This window comes from Cherax quadricarinatus, chromosome 71, assembly GCF_038502225.1.
Source record: "Cherax quadricarinatus isolate ZL_2023a chromosome 71, ASM3850222v1, whole genome shotgun sequence".
Lineage (NCBI taxonomy): Eukaryota > Metazoa > Arthropoda > Malacostraca > Decapoda > Parastacidae > Cherax > Cherax quadricarinatus.
Window position 1 is genome coordinate 9,868,435 of NC_091362.1, and position 20,044 is coordinate 9,888,478.

The window sequence follows — 20,044 nt, forward strand, 5'->3', positions numbered from 1 at the left end:
GGACTGATCCTTCGTTTCGTAGCCAGAGACACCCTACTTTATTCTGGAAACATTTCGCCAGCTAGTGGCTTCTTCAGTCCGATGCAATGAAAGGAGGAAGATGAGGAATTTTTAGGTAATCAGTCCCTTAGCCTAAAGTCAATGTTTCGAGTCTATCAATCTTGATAAAAATGCCTCAACGCCTCTTCATCTTCCATCTTTCTCTGTAGTGAACTGAAGAAGCCACTGGCTGGCGAAACGTTCCCAGAATGAAGATTCCCAAATGTTGCACTATCACTCATTTATCAACCTGTTGGTTTTCTAAACCATATATTTTAACAGCAGTAGAAAGGTACGGCAGGATAAAGCCGCAGAATTAGGAACAAAACAGATTGTGGAGACAGGAGCCTCGAGGGTGTGACGCGGATAAAGACCTATTTAAAAGCCACTTTTCAAACAGCCGCTCCATTAGATGCAGAGAACAAAATTACGGAAAATTGCAGCTATTACGCTCTGCTTCACTCCCAGGTTCAATACTGCATAAGTTGCACACTCGCGTAATGGCCAGAGTTTAGAAGGCTTCGGGGAGTCGTGGAGTGCTGGCCTAGGGCCACACAGCGGCTCTTTCTGAAGCTTTCAGGGATAAAAAGATCTTCAAGTTTCATTTCCTTCCATCGCCTAAACTTCCTCTATCCCTGGAGGCTTTTGTTTTTAGTCTTGTGGGTTGGGGTTGTATGCTTGAAGGGCTACGGATGTGGGTTTCAAAGGTTTTAGGTTGCTGGTTTTTAAGGGTTTTGTGGTTGCTCGGCACTGATTTTAAGAGTTAGAGTTCAGGATGGTGGTTTTCAAGAATCATATTTGGAGGTTGTGGGTTTCATTGCTCGAGGTTACAGGTTTTGGTTCTAGTATTAGGGTTAGCGACTTTTTTAAACGTTTGTGATGAAAGTTGCAGGTTTGAAGTTTTAGTGTTGAGGCTGTTGTGGATTTGGAAAGGCTTGGTGTTGTGGGCTTGGAAAGGCTGAGTGCTGTGGGCTTGGAAAGGCTGGGTGTTGTGGGCTTGGAAAGGCTGAGTGTTGTTGGTTTGGAAAGGCTGAGAGTTGTGGGCTTGGAAAGGCTGAGTGTTGTTGGTTTGGAAAGGCTGAGAGTTGTGGGCTTGGAAAGGCCGGGTGTTGTGGGCTTGGAAAGGCTGAGTGTTGTTGGTTTGGAAAGGCTGAGAGTTGTGGGCTTGGAAAGGCCGGGTGTTGTGGGCTTGGACAGGCTGGGTTGAAGATGGACGAGTGAAGGAATTCAACTTTCAGGTTGTCGTCTTTCACAAAATCTTGCATATTATATGTTTTGTACATGTGATTTGTCTTTTTTAAATAATACTTTAATGCTTTGCTAAAAAACTGATGTAGATATAATAATCTGTTACGTTCCATAATAGCCATTATTTTTCTAATTACTGTTAATGTGAATCTGTGTCGATCTTTTTAAGACCAGTTGTTGCTTTGAGGCTTTAAATCTCATTCAAATAAAGGCACATAAAAGTATATTGATATGCCAGTAACACCTTTATAAAGGACTTTGTCTTTATTGTGTTCACCATCGTTAATAACATTAGAGCTTTTGTAATTGATTTCAAAAATTCCCTCTATATATAATGATGCTCTTTAGTTTACATCCATCTGCTTGGTTTTATTGGTGTTCAACTTATAACGTGACGTCAGATATATTTTTCAGGTAAAATTGTATTGTGTTTCAAGAAGCACTAAACGCATGTAAGTCATTCAGTGAAACGAATTGTCGAGGATCGATTCTATATCAGGTAATCGCGACTGATTTTCTGGCAGGTTATTTAAATTTATTAAAAAAAAATTTCTACCTCTGCTTCATCGTTTCACATCACAGCCACAACAAGACTGAAAAAGTGTTTATGTCCCTGTGACTCACTTGCATCTTTATATGCCGTTTATTCTCACTTATACCCAGTTTCAGTTCTTCCTCCTTTCACGCTGTTTCTGTCTGCCTTATTAAGTGTTCTGGGTAATCACGTCTCTTCCTGTAGTCCATGAGCCAGAACAGATATTGGTACCATCTAAGAAAGTCAAAATCTCTCAGGAACAAACGAGTAGCTTAGCATTATTGCATATTCTAAATTTATTAAACTTCTATACTATGTAAAGTAAAAGGACACAAGTGCAACTAATGTGACATTTTATTGTGGCAACGTTTCGCTCTCCAGGAGCTTTGTCAAGCCGATGCAAACAGTATATGGACACAGAGGGTATATAAAGGCTCAGAATGAGGTGCAATACTAGTGAGGTACCATTTCGATGTTCACTAGTGGTAGTAGTAGTAGTGGTGACAAAATTTGTAGTAGTAATACAATATGGTAGAGCAATTAATTCGTACACTAGTAAAAGGATATAAATGCTATTACTTGCTATTACTAATGTAATATTAGTTGCACTTGTGTCCTTTTACTTTACATATTGTCGGTAATTCTACCAACATTATTACATTCTATACTATGTCGCTATCTGTTGCTAATGCCATAATCTGGTTTCTGTTGAGCTTTACTTCCACATTTCAGAGGAATAAGTTACTGTTGTTGATTTTCAGATAAAGCTGCACCTGTTAAGATTACTTAAAATTAAATTAAGTTCAGTTTGAAAGTAATGATAATTTTTTTCTAAAGCAAGAATGCATCATACGGAACAAAGCCAGCTTAGATTAACACAACAGGAATGGCTTCCTTACATACACGGCTTATTGTTAAACTACACTCTTATGATTTTTAAATACAATATTCATGTACTTAGTTTCAGTATTCATTTATTCAGATTGATTTTTGCTCTTCTACGCTTTGAGTATTACCATATAATTCAAGATGACGCCCCCGTCCGTAGCTGCTGTAGTGAACTACTGCAGGTCTTGCATTAATAGGATTTTACAATGTCCTACAAAACTGGTCTAGAGTGAATAACTCAGATGTGCACAATGATAAAAAAAATTCGTCAGTAACTGTGACTTCATGCTGTTATTAGATTAAATTTATTTTATGACTTCAGTTTTTATTGTGCAAGGTTGCAGCATTCAGCAGCTCATAACTATGACAAAGATGACATTCTCAAATAGTTATCACATGAAAATATCATTTGCACGAGATCTTTTCAAAACACACACCTTTTACTTGCCACTTTTGGTGAGATGTAACTGAAGAAGTTTGCTCTTGTGAGGGCTTCATGCTGCTGCTGCATACTATATGAAAGCTTGTTGTACTCTATATATAGAGTCCTGAACTCATTGCTTGACTTCCTTACATCGCCAAGGTCTTTCAGATGATGTTGTGCCTCAGTTGTCATGCGTTGTCTTTTACCCCTAAATTCTTTTCCTTACCTGAGGATTGCAGTTACTCATTTTCAAACTTGTGTTCCACATACGATCAACTCTCTCCTTCCCTGATTTTCATGATCATCCGCTTATTGAGGTTAAAGCTCTTTGGCTGCCTAACTGATATTAAAATTTATTCAATGTTCATCACACAACTCATTGGTATGCCCTCTCGACCATCACACTGGTAGTTAGGCAGGAGTAGTTTATTTAGGGGCCCGACTACTCTGGTGGACTGACCAATTCAAATCAACGAATTTAGTAAGAGCTTAACCCCAGCCAAGTTGAGGCTATGCTGCCCCACCGGGCTGGGTGGCAGACGCTTATTAATACTGCTGGTATACACTCAAACTCACTGGTCTACTCTGAGGTGTAAAACCGGCTGTAGTGAGTGGTTCTTTGTTCATTATTACCATTATGATGATTATATAATTGTGTATATACTATAAATAACCTGGTGAAGGGAATATATTGGTAAAAAACTTCCCTCTTGTGTTTGCCTTTGCCTTTAATTGCTTAAGTTGATCGTTGTTTTAAGACTTGAGTTACGGTCAACTATAACTGGCCTTTGAATTGCAATTGTGCAGGTCATTTTGTGGCATTTCCTTGTCTTTTCTAATATTTATTTTTCTTACTAGCTTTAAGTCATCTTCAAACAGGAATATGTAGGACTGTGCCTTATCAGGTACAGTATATCAGACACTGTTTTAGTCACAATAATAGATCCTCGTGGGACGTCAGACCTCTTGCCTGTCTCTCCAGATCCCTCTTCCTTTATTATCATTGACACCTTGTGTTTAGATATTACTGCTGCTCTGCCAGTTTATGTATTAGTATCTTGCGGGGAAGTGTCCAAGGTTTACTTACAATTCGGAAGTATAATTCACATATCCTTCTCTCTCCTGCTCAAATTTTCAACTCCATTAGGTACATGTAGCAGGATTTATTTTACACCTCTGAATTTGCAGGCTAAAAGATGACATCCTACCTCATTTGATTTGAAAACTGAGCCAGTCTAAGGTATACTTCCATCCATCAAGATGCCACCCACAGCAGTCGACTAACATTCTGGTACCTGAATGGTTCAGAGAACCGACATGTCGGTTCTCTGAACCATTCATCTACAAACCTGTCAGACACTGCAACTTCTTGGGATGTTAATACGTACTTAGGAATTCTTCGCTTGCCTAATTCTTGGGCACGACCTATTTCCACATTGAACAAATGTGACACCACCTATGACTGCTGCACCTCTCCTGCCATACGGTTTATAAGCTGCTTCTCCGCTCATATGCCGTATTCTATTCAAGATTGATGGACTGAACACATCGACTCAAGGTTGAGGGACTGATTACCTCATTCTCCTCCTGTTCTTCAAGTTTCTCCTACGTATGGACTGATGAAGCTACTGTGTGGCGAAACGTTTCCTCAATTAAGGTACCCAAGAGTTGCACATGTGTCTAATTTATCAACTCTGGTACATATTTGCTGCTTGGTAAACAGGTGGTTAGGTTTGCAAGAAACATAATTACTTTCGTATACCCTTGGTACCTGTTCTCTCTAGGTGTTCCATCACTTTTATTGATATTATTTTGTCCATTATCTAAGCATGCACATCAAAGGTACTGATAATTAGGGTAGTGCTGTCTGTCTTTACATTTGAAAAATATGTTGATACCGACAAGATGTGGAAAAAGACACTTAGAGTACAGTTTAGGATATTGATTAGAGGAAATGTTTCGCCTAAACTTTACATAAGTGCCTTTATGCACGTCTTTTCCCCTTGTTCGAATACTAGGATCATGCTTCTCGTTGTTCAGTTTTGGTTCGCACAGTGTTCCCTCCCTCAAGACCCAAGGAAATACCTCGTCACGTCCCATTGCTTTTGACCTGTCAATTTCACTTAGCAATTTGCTATATTCCACCTCCACTTATGTTAACTTTCTTAAATAATCGGGGTAAAATTGGACAAAAAAAAGACAAAGCAAGAAGGATGATGAGAGAAATAAAGATGTTTGATGAGTGGGACAGTATGTAAGATGGAGGAAAATCTAGAAGTAGGTCAATGAGTGAATAGACGAGACGAAATGCTATAGAAAAGAACAGGATAATTTGGGAAAACACGACAGTACATGAGAGAGAAGAATTAAGATCAGTATTAAGTTTAATGAATCACCAAGTTTTTGTCTCCAGCTTGTGAGGCGCGCGCACGCACGCACACACACACACACACATACACACACACACACACACACACACACACACACACACACACACACACACACACACACACACACACGCGCGCGCGCGCGCACACACACACACACACACACACACACACACACACACACACACACACACACACAGATGAGAGTAACAGAGCGATGGTTGACATACTGGCTGAAGTGGCCAGAACGGCTCATGCGAGTAGGGCAAAACTACTGATTGTGGGTGGCTTCTATCACAAGGAAATTGACAGGGAGAACCTGGAGCCACATGGAGGCCCAAATGCGTGGAGGGCTAAGATGATGGAGGTGGTACGGGAAAACTTCATGTACCAACATGTAAAGGACACTACCAGAGAGAAGGGATAGGATGAACTAGCAAGACTGGGCCTAGTATTCACCTTGAGTAGTGCAGACATTGAGGACATCACATATGAAAGACCCCTCCGGACCAGTGACCACGTGGTTCTCAGTTTCGAATACATAGTAGAGTTACAAGTGGAGAGGGAAACAGGAACGGCAAGACGAACGAAGCCAAACTACAAGAGAGGGGACTACACAGGCATGAAGAATTTCTTGCACGAGGTTCAGTGGGACAGAGCACTGGCAGGGAAGTCAGTAAATGAGATGATGGAATATGTGACAACAATGTGCAAGGAAGCTGAGGAGAGGTTTGTATTCAATGGCAACAGAGATAACGAGAAGGCCAGGATGAGCCCTTGGTTCACTCAAAGGTGCATAGAGGCCATAACCAGTTGTACTAGAGCAGTGGTTCCCAAACTGGGGGTAAATTACCCCCTGGGGGTAATTTAACCATTTTTGGGGGGTAATGGAGGGGTGACAGAAAAAAAGTTATGAATTCTGAAAATCAAGAAAACAATGCGGTACCCGGTATGAGGATTATTGTTAACACTGTCTTAGTATATAAAGTTGTAAAGTAAACCTATTATAAGTAAGTAATAAAGTTAAACCAAATAACAATTTCTGTAGATCACTGCATCATTCATCGGTACTCTCTTGGATCGAAAAGCCTGCCTGGTAATCTGAAGTTAGTGTTTGAAAATGTGTTGAAAATCGTCAACTTCATCAAGTCCAGAGATGTGAATTCGCGCATATTCAAGGAGCTGTGCAAGGAAATGGGAGAGCAGTATCAAGTTCTGCTCTACCACACCGATGTTCGCTGGTTGTCAAGAGGCAAGGTTGTACGTCGAGTCATTGAGCTCCGAAAAGCTGTTCAGGAATTCCTGGAACAAAAAGGATCTCCTTTTGCTACCAAGTTCACCGATAAGGAGTGGCTTGCTCGACTTTGTTACTTGGCTGACATATTTGCGGAGCTGAACAGTGGTAATCTGCAACTCCAGGGCCGAAACACGACTGTCATTGATGCCCATCACACTGTGACTGCATTTCTGGGGAAACTGAGACTCTGGATTCGGCGCTTGGAGAAAGGAGTGATCGCCCAGTTTCCCACCCTAGACCAGTTTGTTGAGGAGAATAGTCATGATACTGGATCACTTCTACAGACCATCAACAAAGAAATGAGCGACCATTTGAAGGGGCTTGAAACAAGCATGCATCACTACTTTCCAGAGAGTGACCAAGAAACAGCCACTCTTCAGTGGATCATTCATCCCTTCTCTGTACCTGATGATGCCATTCATGATGATGATTTCCCTGCAAAGGAGGAGTGGATCACAATGCGAGCCAATGAAGCCTTGAAAATCAAATTCCAAAACCAAAATGCAGATTCCTTTTGGATTTCACGACTACCTGACTCGCCAACTCTGTCCAAGAGAGCCTTGAAGTTGTTGGTATCATTCTCAACAACGTATCTGTGCGAGAAGGGCTTCTCAACTGTGCTGGGTATGAAAACAAAAAAGAGGACTCGCTTGAATGTTGCAAACGATGCCAGGCTGGCACTTTCAACCACGAAGCCAAGAATTCCTAAACTAGCTTCAAGTATGCAACTCCATCCATCCCACTGATGTTCTTGACATCTTTGGTAATAGTCATTAGAGATGCACAATGTTCAAATACAATAAATAAAAGAAAATATCTCAAGTGTTTTAATTTAGCCATATATATCAATAATAACAACATTTTGTGAAAGGGGTAACATGCTTTATGTGGCATGTTAAATTGGGTAACAAGCTGAAAAAGTTTGGGAACCACTGTACTAGAGAATGGAAGGACAGAAGGCAAAAGACCCAGGAGAATAAGGAGAGCAGTTGTAGAGCCAGAAATGAATATGCACAGGTAAGAAGGGAGGCCCAACGACAATGTGAAAATGACAAAGCAGCGAAAGCCAAATTTGACCCGAAGCTGTTGTACAGCCACATCAGGAGGAAAACAACAGTCAAGGGCCAGGTAATCAGGCTGAGAAAGAAAGGAGGAAAGATCACAAGAAAGGACAGAGAAGTATGTGAGGAGCTCAACACGAGATTCAAAGAAGTGTTTACAGAGGAGACAGAAGGAACTCCGGAAAGACGGAGAGGTGGGAAACACCATCAAGTGTTGGACACAATACATACAACCGAGGAAGAAGTGAAGAGGCTGCTAAGCGAGTTAGATACCTCAAAGGTGATGGGGCCGGATAACATCTCTCCATGGGTCCTGAGAGAGGGAGCAGAGGCACTATGTGTACCACTAACAACAATCTTCAACACTCTATCAAAACAGGGCGACTACCTGAGGTATGGAAGACAGCAAATGTAGTCCCAATTTAAAAAAAAAAAAGGAGACAGACATGAAGCACTAAACTACAAACCAGTGTCACTGACATGTATAGTATGCAAAGTCATGGAGAAGATTATCAGAAGAGTGGTGGGACACCTAGAAAGGAATGAGCTTATCAACGACAGCCAGCACGGTTTCAGGGACAGGAAATATTGTGGCACAAACCTACTGAAGTTCTATGACAGAGTGACAGCAGTAAGACAAAAGAAAGAGGGTTGTGGGTAGATTACGTTTTCTTTGATTGTAAGAAGGCTTCTGACACAGTTCCATACAATAGATTAGTGCATAAGCTGGAGGACCAGGCAGGTATAACAGGGAAAGTACTTCCATGAATCAGGGAATATCTGTCGGGAAGACATCAGCAAGTCATGGTACGTGAAGAGGTGTCAGAGTGGGCGCCTGTGACGAGCAGGGTTCCACAAGGGTCAGTCCTAGGACAGTCTGCAGGCCTAGTCCAGAAACTGGCTCCTGGTGCTCAGTCCCACCGAGTGCAAAGTCATGAAGATTGAGGAAAGGCAAAGAAAACCGCAGACGGAGTACAGTCTAGCGGGCCAGAGACTACAAACCTCACTCAAGGAAAAGGATCTTGGGGCGAGTAGAACACCGGCCACATCTGAGGTGCACATCAACCGAATAACTGCAGCAGCATATGGGCACTTAGCAAACCTAAGAATAGCATATCGACATCTCAATAAGGAATCGTTCAGGACTCTGTGCATCGTGTATGTCAGGCCTATATTAGAGTATGCAGCACCAGTTTGGAACCCACACCTAGACAAGCAATGTTTGCAACAAGACAAGTCCCGGAACTAAGAGGCCTGTCCTACGAGGCGTGGTTAAGAGACATCGACCTGACGACACTGGAGGAGAGGAGAGATAGAGGATTATTTGATAGCGACATATAAAATACTAAGAGGAATTGACAAGGTGGACAGAGACAGGATGTTCCAGAGATGGGACACAGCAACATGGGGTCACAGTTGGAACTTGTAGACTCAGATGAATCACAGGGATGTTAGGAAATATTTCTTCAGTCACAGAGTTGTTAGGAAGTGGAATAGTCTGGGAAGTGATGTAGTGGAGACAGGATCCATACATAGCTTTAAGAAGAGGTATGATGAAACTCATGGAGCAGGAAGATTGACCTAGTAGTGACCAGTGAAGTACAACTACGTGAGTACACACAAACAGGCATACATTCTTTCTCTCTCTTCCTCTACTCTCTCACTCTCCTCTTAATCCTCCTCTCTCTCTCTCTCTCTCTCTCTCTCTCTCTCTCTCTCTCTCTCTCTCTCTCTCTCTCTCTCTCTGTGTCTCTCTCTCTCTCTCTTTCTCACGTAAGCTATGTAATATTTCCCAGCAGCTCCCTTGTCCTTGATTATGGCCCACGGACGTGCTAGGAATATTCTCTTCTTACCCCATCGTCTTGGTGCTGAGCGGTGGTGCTGGGTTGTGGTACTGAGTGGTGGTGCTGGGTAGTGGTGCTGAGTGGTGGTGGTGCTGGGTGGTGGTGGTGCCAGTGGTGGTGTTGCTAGTAGTAGTGTTGGCAGTGATGATGGTTTGGGTGGTGGTGCCAATGGTGGTGTTGCTAGTAGTAGTGTTGGCAGTGATGGTGGGGGCGGTGGTAGTGGTGGTGCTTGTAAAAGTGGTGATGGTGATAGCGGCGAGCAGTTGGATGGGTGACAGTGGGTGTACGAGAGATGTGGGCGCCGTTTCAAGAATGACCTCCAAACTCTGACCTCCCAGACTATGACCTCCCAGACTCTGACCTCTCAGACGTCAACCTCCAAGACTCTGACCTCCCAGACTCCGACCTCCCAGTCTCCGCCTCACAGGAAAAACACATGAAACTCGTCCCTTCTAGATGAAGGGGAGACCCCTGAAGGGGTCCCTCCCTGGGGCAACCATGCAGGAAAGACCCCTGAAGTGGTATCTTCCTGGGAGGAACCATGTAGGAAAGACCCCTACATGGGTCCCTCTCCCTAGGGGAAAACCAGGGGTTACTGAGATATTTTCAAGTATCCCAAAAATTTAAATGCAATATCCGAAAACTTTGATAAGTATAATAAAATAGAGCAGATTGCAAGATTTACGAATTCGTATTATTTTATGATTTATATTTCCAGTAAGAAGTGTGAGCCTATCATAACTTCTCAGATACAGACCAGTAGGCCTATACTTCGATCCTTTGGGTAGATTTATCATTTCTAACATGATAGGGATATCAGATGCTCAGAAAGGATATATAATCTCCCATTAAACAGATTAAATACAAATTATACTTAATTGTTTTGTCGTGTTGGTTGCTGGCAGCACAGGTGTGGTGGTGGTGGTTGCTGGCAGCACAGGTGTGGTGGTGGTGGTGGTTCCTGGCAGCACAGGTGTGGCGGTGGTGGTGGTTGCTGGCAGCACAGGTGTGGTGGTGGTGGTTGCTGGCAGCACAGGTGTGGTGGTGGTGGTGGTTGCTGGCAGCACAGGTGTGGTGGTGGTGGTTGCTGGCAGCACAGGTGTGGTGGTGGTGGTGGTTGCTGGCAGCACAGGTGTGGTGGTGGTGGTTGCTGGCAGCACAGGTGTGGTGGTGGTGGTGGTTGCTGGCAGCACAGGTGTGGTGGTGGTGGTTGCTGGCAGCACAGGTGTGGTGGTGGTGGTTGCTGGCAGCACAGGTGTGGTGGTGGTGGTGGTTGCTGGCAGCAGAGGTGTGGTGGTGGTGGTTGCTGGCAGCACAGGTGTGGTGGTGGTGGTGGTGGTTGCTGGCAGCACAGGTGTGGAGGTGGTGGTGGTGGTTGCTGGCAGCAGAGGTGTGGTGGTGGTGGTTGCTGGCAGCACAGGTGTGGAGGTGGTGGTGGTGGTTGCTGGCAGCACAGGTGTGGTGGTGGTGGTTGCTGGCAGCAGAGGTGTGGTGGTGGTGGTTGCTGGCAGCACAGGTGTGGTGGTGGTGGTGGTTGCTGGCAGCACAGGTGTGGAGGTGGTGGTGGTGGTTGCTGGCAGCACAGGTGTGGTGGTGGTGGTTGCTGGCAGCACAGGTGTGGTGGTGGTGGTGGTTGCTGGCAGCACAGGTGTGGTGGTGGTGGTTGCTGGCAGCACAGTTGTGGTGGTGGTGGTTGCTGGCAGCACAGGTGTGGTGGTGGTGGTTGCTGGCAGCACAGGTGTGGTGGTGGTGGTGGTTGCTGGCAGCACAGGTGTGGTGGTGGTGGTTGCTGGCAGCACAGTTGTGGTGGTGGTGGTGGTTGCTGGCAGCAAAGGTGTGGTGGTGGTGGTTGCTGGCAGCACAGGTGTGGTGGTGGTGGTGGTTGCTGGCAGCACAGGTGTGGTGGTGGTGGTTGCTGGCAGCACAGGTGTGGTGGTGGTGGTGGTTGCTGGCAGCACAGGTGTGGTGGTGGTGGTGGTTGCTGGCAGCACAGGTGTGGTGGTGGTGGTTGCTGGCAGCACATGTGTGGTGGTGGTGGTGGTGGTTGCTGGCAGCAGAGGTGTGGTGGTGGTGGTTGCTGGCAGCACAGGTGTGGTGGGGGTGGTGGTTGCTGGCAGCACAGGTGTGGTGGTGGTGGTGGTGGTTGCTGGCAGCACAGGTGTGGTGGTGGTGGTTGCTGGCAGCACAGGTGTGGTGGTGGTGGTTGCTGGCAGCACAGGTGTGGGGGTGGTGGTGGTTGCTGGCAGCACAGGTGTGGTGGTGGTGGTTGCTGGCAGCACAGGTGTGGTGGTTGCTGGCAGCACAGGTGTGGTGGTGGTGGTTGCTGGCAGCACAGGTGTGGTGGTGGTGGTGGTGGTGGTTGCTGGCAGCACAGGTGTGGTGGTGGTGGTGGTTGCTGGCAGCACAGGTGTGGTGGTGGTGGTTGCTGGCAGCACAGGTGTGGTGGTGGTGGTGGTTGCTGGCAGCACAGGTGTGGTGGTGGTGGTGGTTGCTGGCAGCAGAGGTGTGGTGGTGGTGGTTGCTGGCAGCACAGGTGTGGTGGTGGTGGTGGTTGGTGGCTGCAGAGGTGGGGTGGTGGTGGTGGTGGTTGCTGGCAGCACAGGTGTGGTGGTGGTGGTTGCTGGCAGCACAGGTGTGGTGGTGGTGGTGGTTGCTGGCAGCACAGGTGTGGTGGTGGTGGTTGCTGGCAGCACAGTTGTGGTGGTGGTGGTGGTTGCTGGCAGCAAAGGTGTGGTGGTGGTGGTTGCTGGCAGCACAGGTGTGGTGGTGGTGGTGGTTGCTGGCAGCACAGGTGTGGTGGTGGTGGTTGCTGGCAGCACAGGTGTGGTGGTAGTGGTGGTGGTTGCTGGCAGCACAGGTGTGGTGGTGGTGGTGGTTGCTGGTAGCACAGGTGTGGTGGTGGTGGTTGCTGGCAGCACAGGTGTGGTGGTGGTGGTGGTTGCTGGCAGCACAGGTGTGGTGGTGGTGGTGGTTGCTGGCGGCACAGGTGTGGTGGTGGTGGTTGCTGGCAGCACATGTGTGGTGGTGGTGGTGGTGGTTGCTGGCAGCAGAGGTGTGGTGGTGGTGGTTGCTGGCAGCACAGGTGTGGTGGTGGTGGTGGTTGCTGGCAGCACAGGTGTGGTGGTGGTGGTGGTTGCTGGCAGCACAGGTGTGGTGGTGGTGGTTGCTGGCAGCACAGGTGTGGTGGTGGTGGTTGCTGGCAGCACAGGTGTGGTGGTGGTGGTGGTTGCTGGCAGCACAGGTGTGGTGGTGGTGGTTGCTGGCAGCACAGGTGTGGTGGTTGCTGGCAGCACAGGTGTGGTGGTGGTGGTTGCTGGCAGCACAGGTGTGGTGGTGGTGGTGGTTGCTGGCAGCACAGGTGTGGTGGTGGTGGTTGCTGGCAGCACAGGTGTGGTGGTGGTGGTGGTTGCTGGCAGCACAGGTGTGGTGGTGGTGGTTGCTGGCAGCACAGGTGTGGTGGTGGTGGTTGCTGGCAGCAGAGGTGTGGTGGTGGTGGTTGCTGGCAGCACAGGTGTGGTGGTGGTGGTGGTGATTGCTGGCAGCACAGGTGTGGTGGTGGTGGTGGTTGCTGGCAGCACAGGTGTGGTGGTGGTGGTTGCTGGCAGCACAGGTGTGGTGGTGGTGGTGATTGCTGGCAGCACAGGTGTGGTGGTGGTGGTGGTTGCTGGCAGCACAGGTGTGGTGGTGGTGGATGCTGGCAGCACAGGTGTGGTGGTGGTTGCTGGCAGCACAGGTGTGGTGGTTGCTGGCAGCACAGGTGTGGTGGTGGTGGTGGTTGCTGGCAGCACAGGTGTGGTGGTGGTGGTTGCTGGCAGCACAGGTGTGGTGGTGGTGGTGGTGGTTGCTGGCAGCACAGGTGTGGTGGTGGTGGTTGCTGGCAGCACAGGTGTGGTGGTGGTGGTTGCTGGCAGCACAGGTGTGGTGGTGGTGGTTGCTGGCAGCACAGGTGTTGTGGTGGTGTGGTTGCTGGCAGCACAGGTGTGGTGGTGGTGGTTGCTGGCAGCACAGGTGTGGTGGTGGTGGTGGTTACTGGCAGCACAGGTGTGGTGGTGGTGGTTGCTGGCAGCACAGGTGTGGTGGTGGTGGTGGTTGCTGGCAGCACAGGTGTGGTGGTGGTGGTGGTTGCTGGCAGCACAGGTGTGGTGGTGTTGGATGCTGGCAGCACAGGTGTGGTGGTGGTTGCTGGCAGCACAGGTGTGGTGGTTGCTGGCAGCACAGGTGTGGTGGTGGTGGTGGTTGCTGGCAGCACAGGTGTGGTGGTGGTGGTGGTTGCTGGCAGCACAGGTGTGGTGGTGGTGGTTGCTGGCAGCACAGGTGTGGTGGTGGTGGTGGTGGTTGCTGGCAGCACAGGTGTGGTGGTGGTGGTTGCTGGCAGCACAGGTGTGGTGGTGGTGGTTGCTGGCAGCACAGGTGTGGTGGTGGTGGTTGCTGGCAGCACAGGTGTGGTGGTGGTGTGGTTGCTGGCAGCACAGGTGTGGTGGTGGTGGTTGCTGGCAGCACAGGTGTGGTGGTGGTGGTGGTTGCTGGCAGCACAGGTGTGGTGGTGGTGGTTGCTGGCAGCACAGGTGTGGTGGTGGTGGTGGTGGTTGCTGGCAGCACAGGTGTGGTAGTGATGGTTGCTGGCAGCACAGGTGTGGTGGTGGTGGTGGTTGCTGGCAGCACAGGTGTGGTGGTGGTGTGGTTGCTGGCAGCACAGGTGTGGGTTGCTGGCAGAACAGGTGTGGTGGTGGTGGTGGTGGTTGCTGGCAGCACAGGTGTGGTGGTGGTGTGGTTGCTGGCAGCACAGGTGTGGTGGTGGTGCTGGTTGCTGGCAGCACAGGTGTGGTGGTGGTGTGGTTGCTGGCAGCACAGGTGTGGGTTGCTGGCAGCACAGGTGTGGTGGTGGTGTGGTTGCTGGCAGCACAGGTGTGGGTTGCTGGCAGCACAGGTGTGGTGGTGGTGGTGGTGGTTGCTGGCAGCACAGGTGTGGTGGTGGTGTGGTTGCTGGCAGCACAGGTGTGGTGGTGGTGGTGGTGGTTGCTGGCAGCACAGGTGTGGTGGTGGTGGTTGGTGGCAGCACAGATGTGGTGGTGCTAGTGTGGGTTGGTGGCAGCACAGGTGTAGTGGTGGTGTATTACATACACACTCCTGGCGTGGTATTCAAGAGCCAGCATGCATTATACACCGGATAAAAAAACATAACGTTTCCTGACACTAGCAAGCTGGATCGTCAACCAACTGTTGTACCTCACGTCTCTCCTCTTGCAAGACTCAAGTGTCTCCTGTCACACAACTCGCTCCTCTCTCTCTCTCTCTCTCTCTCTCTCTCTCTCTCTCTCTCTCTCTCTCTCTCTCTCTCTCTCTCTCTCCACTCACATTACACTGCATTCCTTGAAACCCTAACCCACTTAACCGTAAGGAATGGTGTAGGCTCGATCCTCCACTTGCTAATCGTGGCCTGGGCTCTGTCACTCCTGGACTCTGTCACTCCCTTAACCATTGAAAGAGGTTAAGGGAGGAGTGACACTGAATCTCTCATCTTCTCTTTTAAGTAAAATTACCAGAGCCATCTTCAACATGGCGATTTCATAAAGCTTGTTGGTCTACGTATTCACTCTTTCTAATACAAGGTGGTTCTTTAAGGGAGGTTCCTTGATGTTGGTGTGGGGATCTTGATGCTGCTGAGGGGTCCTTGATGCTGGTGAGGGGTCCTTGATGCTGGTCAGGGGTTCTTGATGCTGGTCAGGGGTCCTTGATGCTTGTGAGGGGTCCTTGATGCTGGTCAGGGGTTCTTGATGCTGGTCAGGGGTCCTTGATGCTGGTCAGGGGTCCTTGATGATGACCAGGGGGTCCTTGATGATGGTCAGGGGTCCTTGATGCTGGTCAGGGATCCTTGATGATGGCCAGGGGTCCTTGATGATGGTCAGGGGTCCTTAATGCTAGTCAGGGGTCTTTGATGCTTGTCAGGGGTCCTTGATGCTGGTCAGGGGTCCTTGATGCTGTGAGAGGTCCTTGATGCTGTGAGAGGTCCTTGATGCAGGTCAGGGGTCCTTGATGCTGGTCAGGGGTCCTTGATGCTGATCAAGGGCCCTTGATGCTGGTCAGGGGCTCTTGATGAAAAGAATTCGGACCTTCTTTCCCCTTCTTCATATCGATCTTGATTACCTCTCATTCCCCCCAGGCGCTGTATGATCCCTACTCGTCTATCGCTTCCACCTTTCATAATAATAATAATAATAATAATAATAATAATAAGAATAATAATAATAATAATAATGACGACAATAATAATAATAATAATACTGGAATCTTATATAGGTTTTTTTTGAACGATGAATCGTTTATTAGCATTCGACGGAGCTGTTGGTTGACTGAGTTGAAAAGTTTAGAGTACGTGAGGATAATTAGCAGTGCATGTATCTGTTTATCAACACAGGGTTGAAAGCAACCTTTCAGTATATATACGCTGGAAGATTACACACTTTTTTGGTGTATATAACCTTAGGGAGCCGTTGTTGGTGTAAAAATGAAGCTAGGCTTGGGTACTCCCAGGAAGGGCCAAGAGGGGGTGGGGGTTTTACCCCCTCTTGCAGTTCATGTGGCTCGCAGAGAATGACAGTATCGCCTATTGTGTGCTATTGTTGGCTACCACTCATTTAAATAGGTACCATTATAGAGAGATTTAATTTTTGTCTGGTGATTTCATTTCAAGCAATTTTTATCCTTCCAGAAAATGGGGCTATCATGCCCCGTATATTTTAAAAATATTTCTGTGGGTGCCTAAGGAGGTGCTAGTGGCCGTATGTGCAGGACACGTCAGATGACAACACACGGTAGTATATACTTTACTGGTATATACAAGCTATGTAACCAACACCGTTGGTAGCCGTGCATCGCGGGTGTCTTCGTTCAGGAGTCGAACTACGGAGAAGCTTTTCTCAAAACTTAAAAATACCTGTTGCAACAGAGTAAATCTCAGGATTTTTTGTCCTCAGATCGAGAGCTGGAAAAATATCTCCAGGTCCAGTCACACAACCTTGCCACCACACCACGAACCGTGACGAGGACGTGTCCGTGTTTATCAGTCACACCACGAACCGTGGCGAGGACGTGTCCGTGTATATCAATGGTAAATTATACCAACAAATATTTGTATGTGAATAAAACACAATATCAGGTTTATGACATTTATTTACAAGACGTGTCGTCCTCCAGGAACTTTATCAATCCCTGGAGGACGAAACGTCTTCTCAAAAAACTCCATGAACTGCATATTGTTTTATTCAAGACATATCCATTACAAGAAACGTTTCACCTTCTCAGTGGACTTTATCAGTCGAGCAAAACGTTACGGAAAAGGTACCTAAATTTTTACACATGTGTCTACTCTATCATCTCAGTCAGCAAAACGAAGATAGATTATTTTAAGAAAACTTCCCGAATCTTAAAACGCAAAACTGGTTTCCTCGGGGATACTAAAATGAAATTTTGGGGTATTCGCATTTTTTCCTCAGTATTATTCTGCACAGCGGGAAATCCAATTAAAAATAGGATACACACAGAAACAAAAACTAATTGTCCAGCAGATTGAAAATGACTGAGTGCTGGAACCTGGAGATGACATCTCTCTGAAAGTTGCAGGAAAAAATACACTAAGTTGCAAGGGGCAACATTATATCATTGTAATAATGTTGGTAGAATTACACCGACAATGTGTTAGGTAAAAGGACACAAGTGCAACTAGTGTGACAAGTGCAACTAGGAGCTTATCTAAGCTCCTAGAGAGCGAAATGTTGCTACAATAAAATGTTACATAAGTTGCACTTATGTCCTTTTACCTAACATTATATCACTGGTACAACATATCGGAAATGCTATGTTTATAGAGTGGCTCTCTATGGTTAATGGAGTTTAAAGCCGTTTTAAAGGCTTGTGAAGGCTGTACGCAGCCTCTTCACAACGAGACAAGAATACTTGAATCCCTATAAGAGGATTTAAAATAAACTTTAATCATATATACACCAAAATACACTTTTAAGTGTGGAGGGAAAATCCATGGGGTGAGGTCAGGGAGGTGAGGTCAGGGAGGTGAGGTCAAAAAGGTGAGGTCAGGAAGGTGAGGTGAGGGAGGTGAGGTCAGGAAGGTGAGTTCAGGGAGGTGAGTTCAGGAAGGTGAGGTCAGGGAGGTGAGATCAGGAAGGTGAGGTCAGAGAGGTAAGGTCAGGAAGGTGAGGTCAGAGAGGTGAGGTCAGAAGGTGAGATCAGAGAGGTGAGGTCAGGAAGGTGAGTTCAGGAAGGTGAGGTCAGAGAGGTAAGGTCAGGAAGGTGAGGTCAGAGAGGTGAGGTCAGAAGGTGAGATCAGAGAGGTGAGGTCAGGAAGGTGAGGTCAGAGAGGTGAGGTCAAGAAGGTGAGGTCAGAGAGGTGAGGTCAGAGAGGTTAGGTCAGGAAGGTTAGGTCAGGAAGGTAAGGTCAGAGAGGTGAGGTCAGAAAGGTGAGGTCAGGCAGGCGAGTTCAGGCAGGTGAGATCAGGGAGGTGAGGTCAGGAAGGTGAGATCAGGGTGATAAGGTCAGGAAGGTGAGGTCAGAGAGGTGAGATCAGAGAGTTGAGGTCAGAGAGGTGAGGCCAGAGAGGTGAGACCAGAGAGGTGAGGCCAGAGAGGTGAGGCCAGAGAGGTGAGGCCAGAGAGGTGAGGCCAGAGAGGTGAGGTCAGAGAGGTGCGGTCAGACAGATGAGGTCAGAGCGGTGAGGTCAGAGAATTTAGGTCACGAAGGTTAGGTCAGGAAGGTAAGGTCAGAGAGGTGAGGTCAGAAAGGTGAGGTCAGGCAGGCGAGTTCAGGAAGGTGAGATCAGGGAGGTGAGGTCAGGAAGGTGAGATCAGGGTGGTAAGGTCAGGAAGGTGAGGTCAGAGAGGTGAGATCAGAGAGTTGAGGTCAGAGAGGTGAGGCCAGAGAGGTGAGGCCAGAGAGGTGAGGCCAGAGAGGTGAGGCCAGAGAGGTGAGGCCAGAGAGGTGAGGCCAGAGAGGTGAGGCCAGAGAGGTGAGGTCAGAGAGGTGAGGTCAGAGAGGTGAGGTCAGAGAGGTGAGGTCAGAGAGGTGAGGCCAGAGAGGTGAGGTCAGTAAGGTGAGGTCAGAGAGGTGAGGTCAGAGAGGTGAGGTCAGGAAGGTGAGGTCAGAGAGGTGAGGTCAGGAAGGTGAGGTCAGAGAGGTGAGGTCAGAGAGGTGAGGTCAGGAAGGTAAGGTCAGAGAGGTGATGTCAGGAAGGTGAGGTCAGAGAGGTGTAGCCAGTAAGGTGAGGTCAGGAAGGTGAGGTCAGAGAGGTGAGGTCAGGAAGGTGAGGTCAGAGAGGTGAGGTCAGGAAGGTGAGGTCAGAGAGGTGAGGTCAAGAAGGTGAGGTCAGAGAGGTGAGGTCAGAGAGGTTAGCTCAGGAAGGTTAGGTCAGGAAGGTAAGGTCAGGAAGGTAAGGTCAGAGAGGTGAGGTCAGAAAGGTGAGGTCAGGCAGGCGAGTTCAGGAAGGTGAGATCATGGAAGTGAGGTCAGGAAGGTGAGATCAGGGTGGTAAGGTCAGGTAGGTGAGGTCAGAGAGGTGAGATCAGAGAGTTGAGGTCAGAGAGCTGAGGTCAGAGAGGTGAGGCCAGAGAGGTGAGGCCAGAGAGGTGAGGCCAGAGAGGTGAGGCCAGAGAGGTGAGGCCAGAGAGGTGAGGTCAGAGAGGTGAGGCCAGAGAGGTGAGGTCAGGAAGGTGAGGTCAGAGAGGTGAGGTCAGAGAGGTTAGGTCAGGAAGGTTAGGTCAGGAAGGTAAGGTCAGAGAGGTGAGGTCAGAAAGGTGAGGTCAGGCAGGCGAGTTCAGGAAGGTGAGATCAGGGAGGTGAGGTCAGGAAGGTGAGATCAGGGTGATAAGGTCAGGAAGGTGAGGTCAGAGAGGTGAGATCAGAGAGTTGAGGTCAGAGAGGTGAGGCCAGAGAGGTGAGACCAGAGAGGTGAGGCCAGAGAGGTGAGGCCAGAGAGGTGAGGCCAGAGAGGTGAGGCCAGAGAGGTGAGGTCAGAGAGGTGAGGTCAGACAGATGAGGTCAGAGCGGTGAGGTCAGAGAGGTTAGGTCACGAAGGTTAGGTCAGGAAGGTAAGGTCAGAGAGGTGAGGTCAGAAAGGTGAGGTCAGGCAGGCGAGTTCAGGAAGGTGAGATCAGGGAGGTGAGGTCAGGAAGGTGAGATCAGGGTGGTAAGGTCAGGAAGGTGAGGTCAGAGAGGTGAGATCAGAGAGTTGAGGTCAGAGAGGTGAGGCCAGAGAGGTGAGGCCAGAGAGGTGAGGCCAGAGAGGTGAGGCCAGAGAGGTGAGGCCAGAGAGGT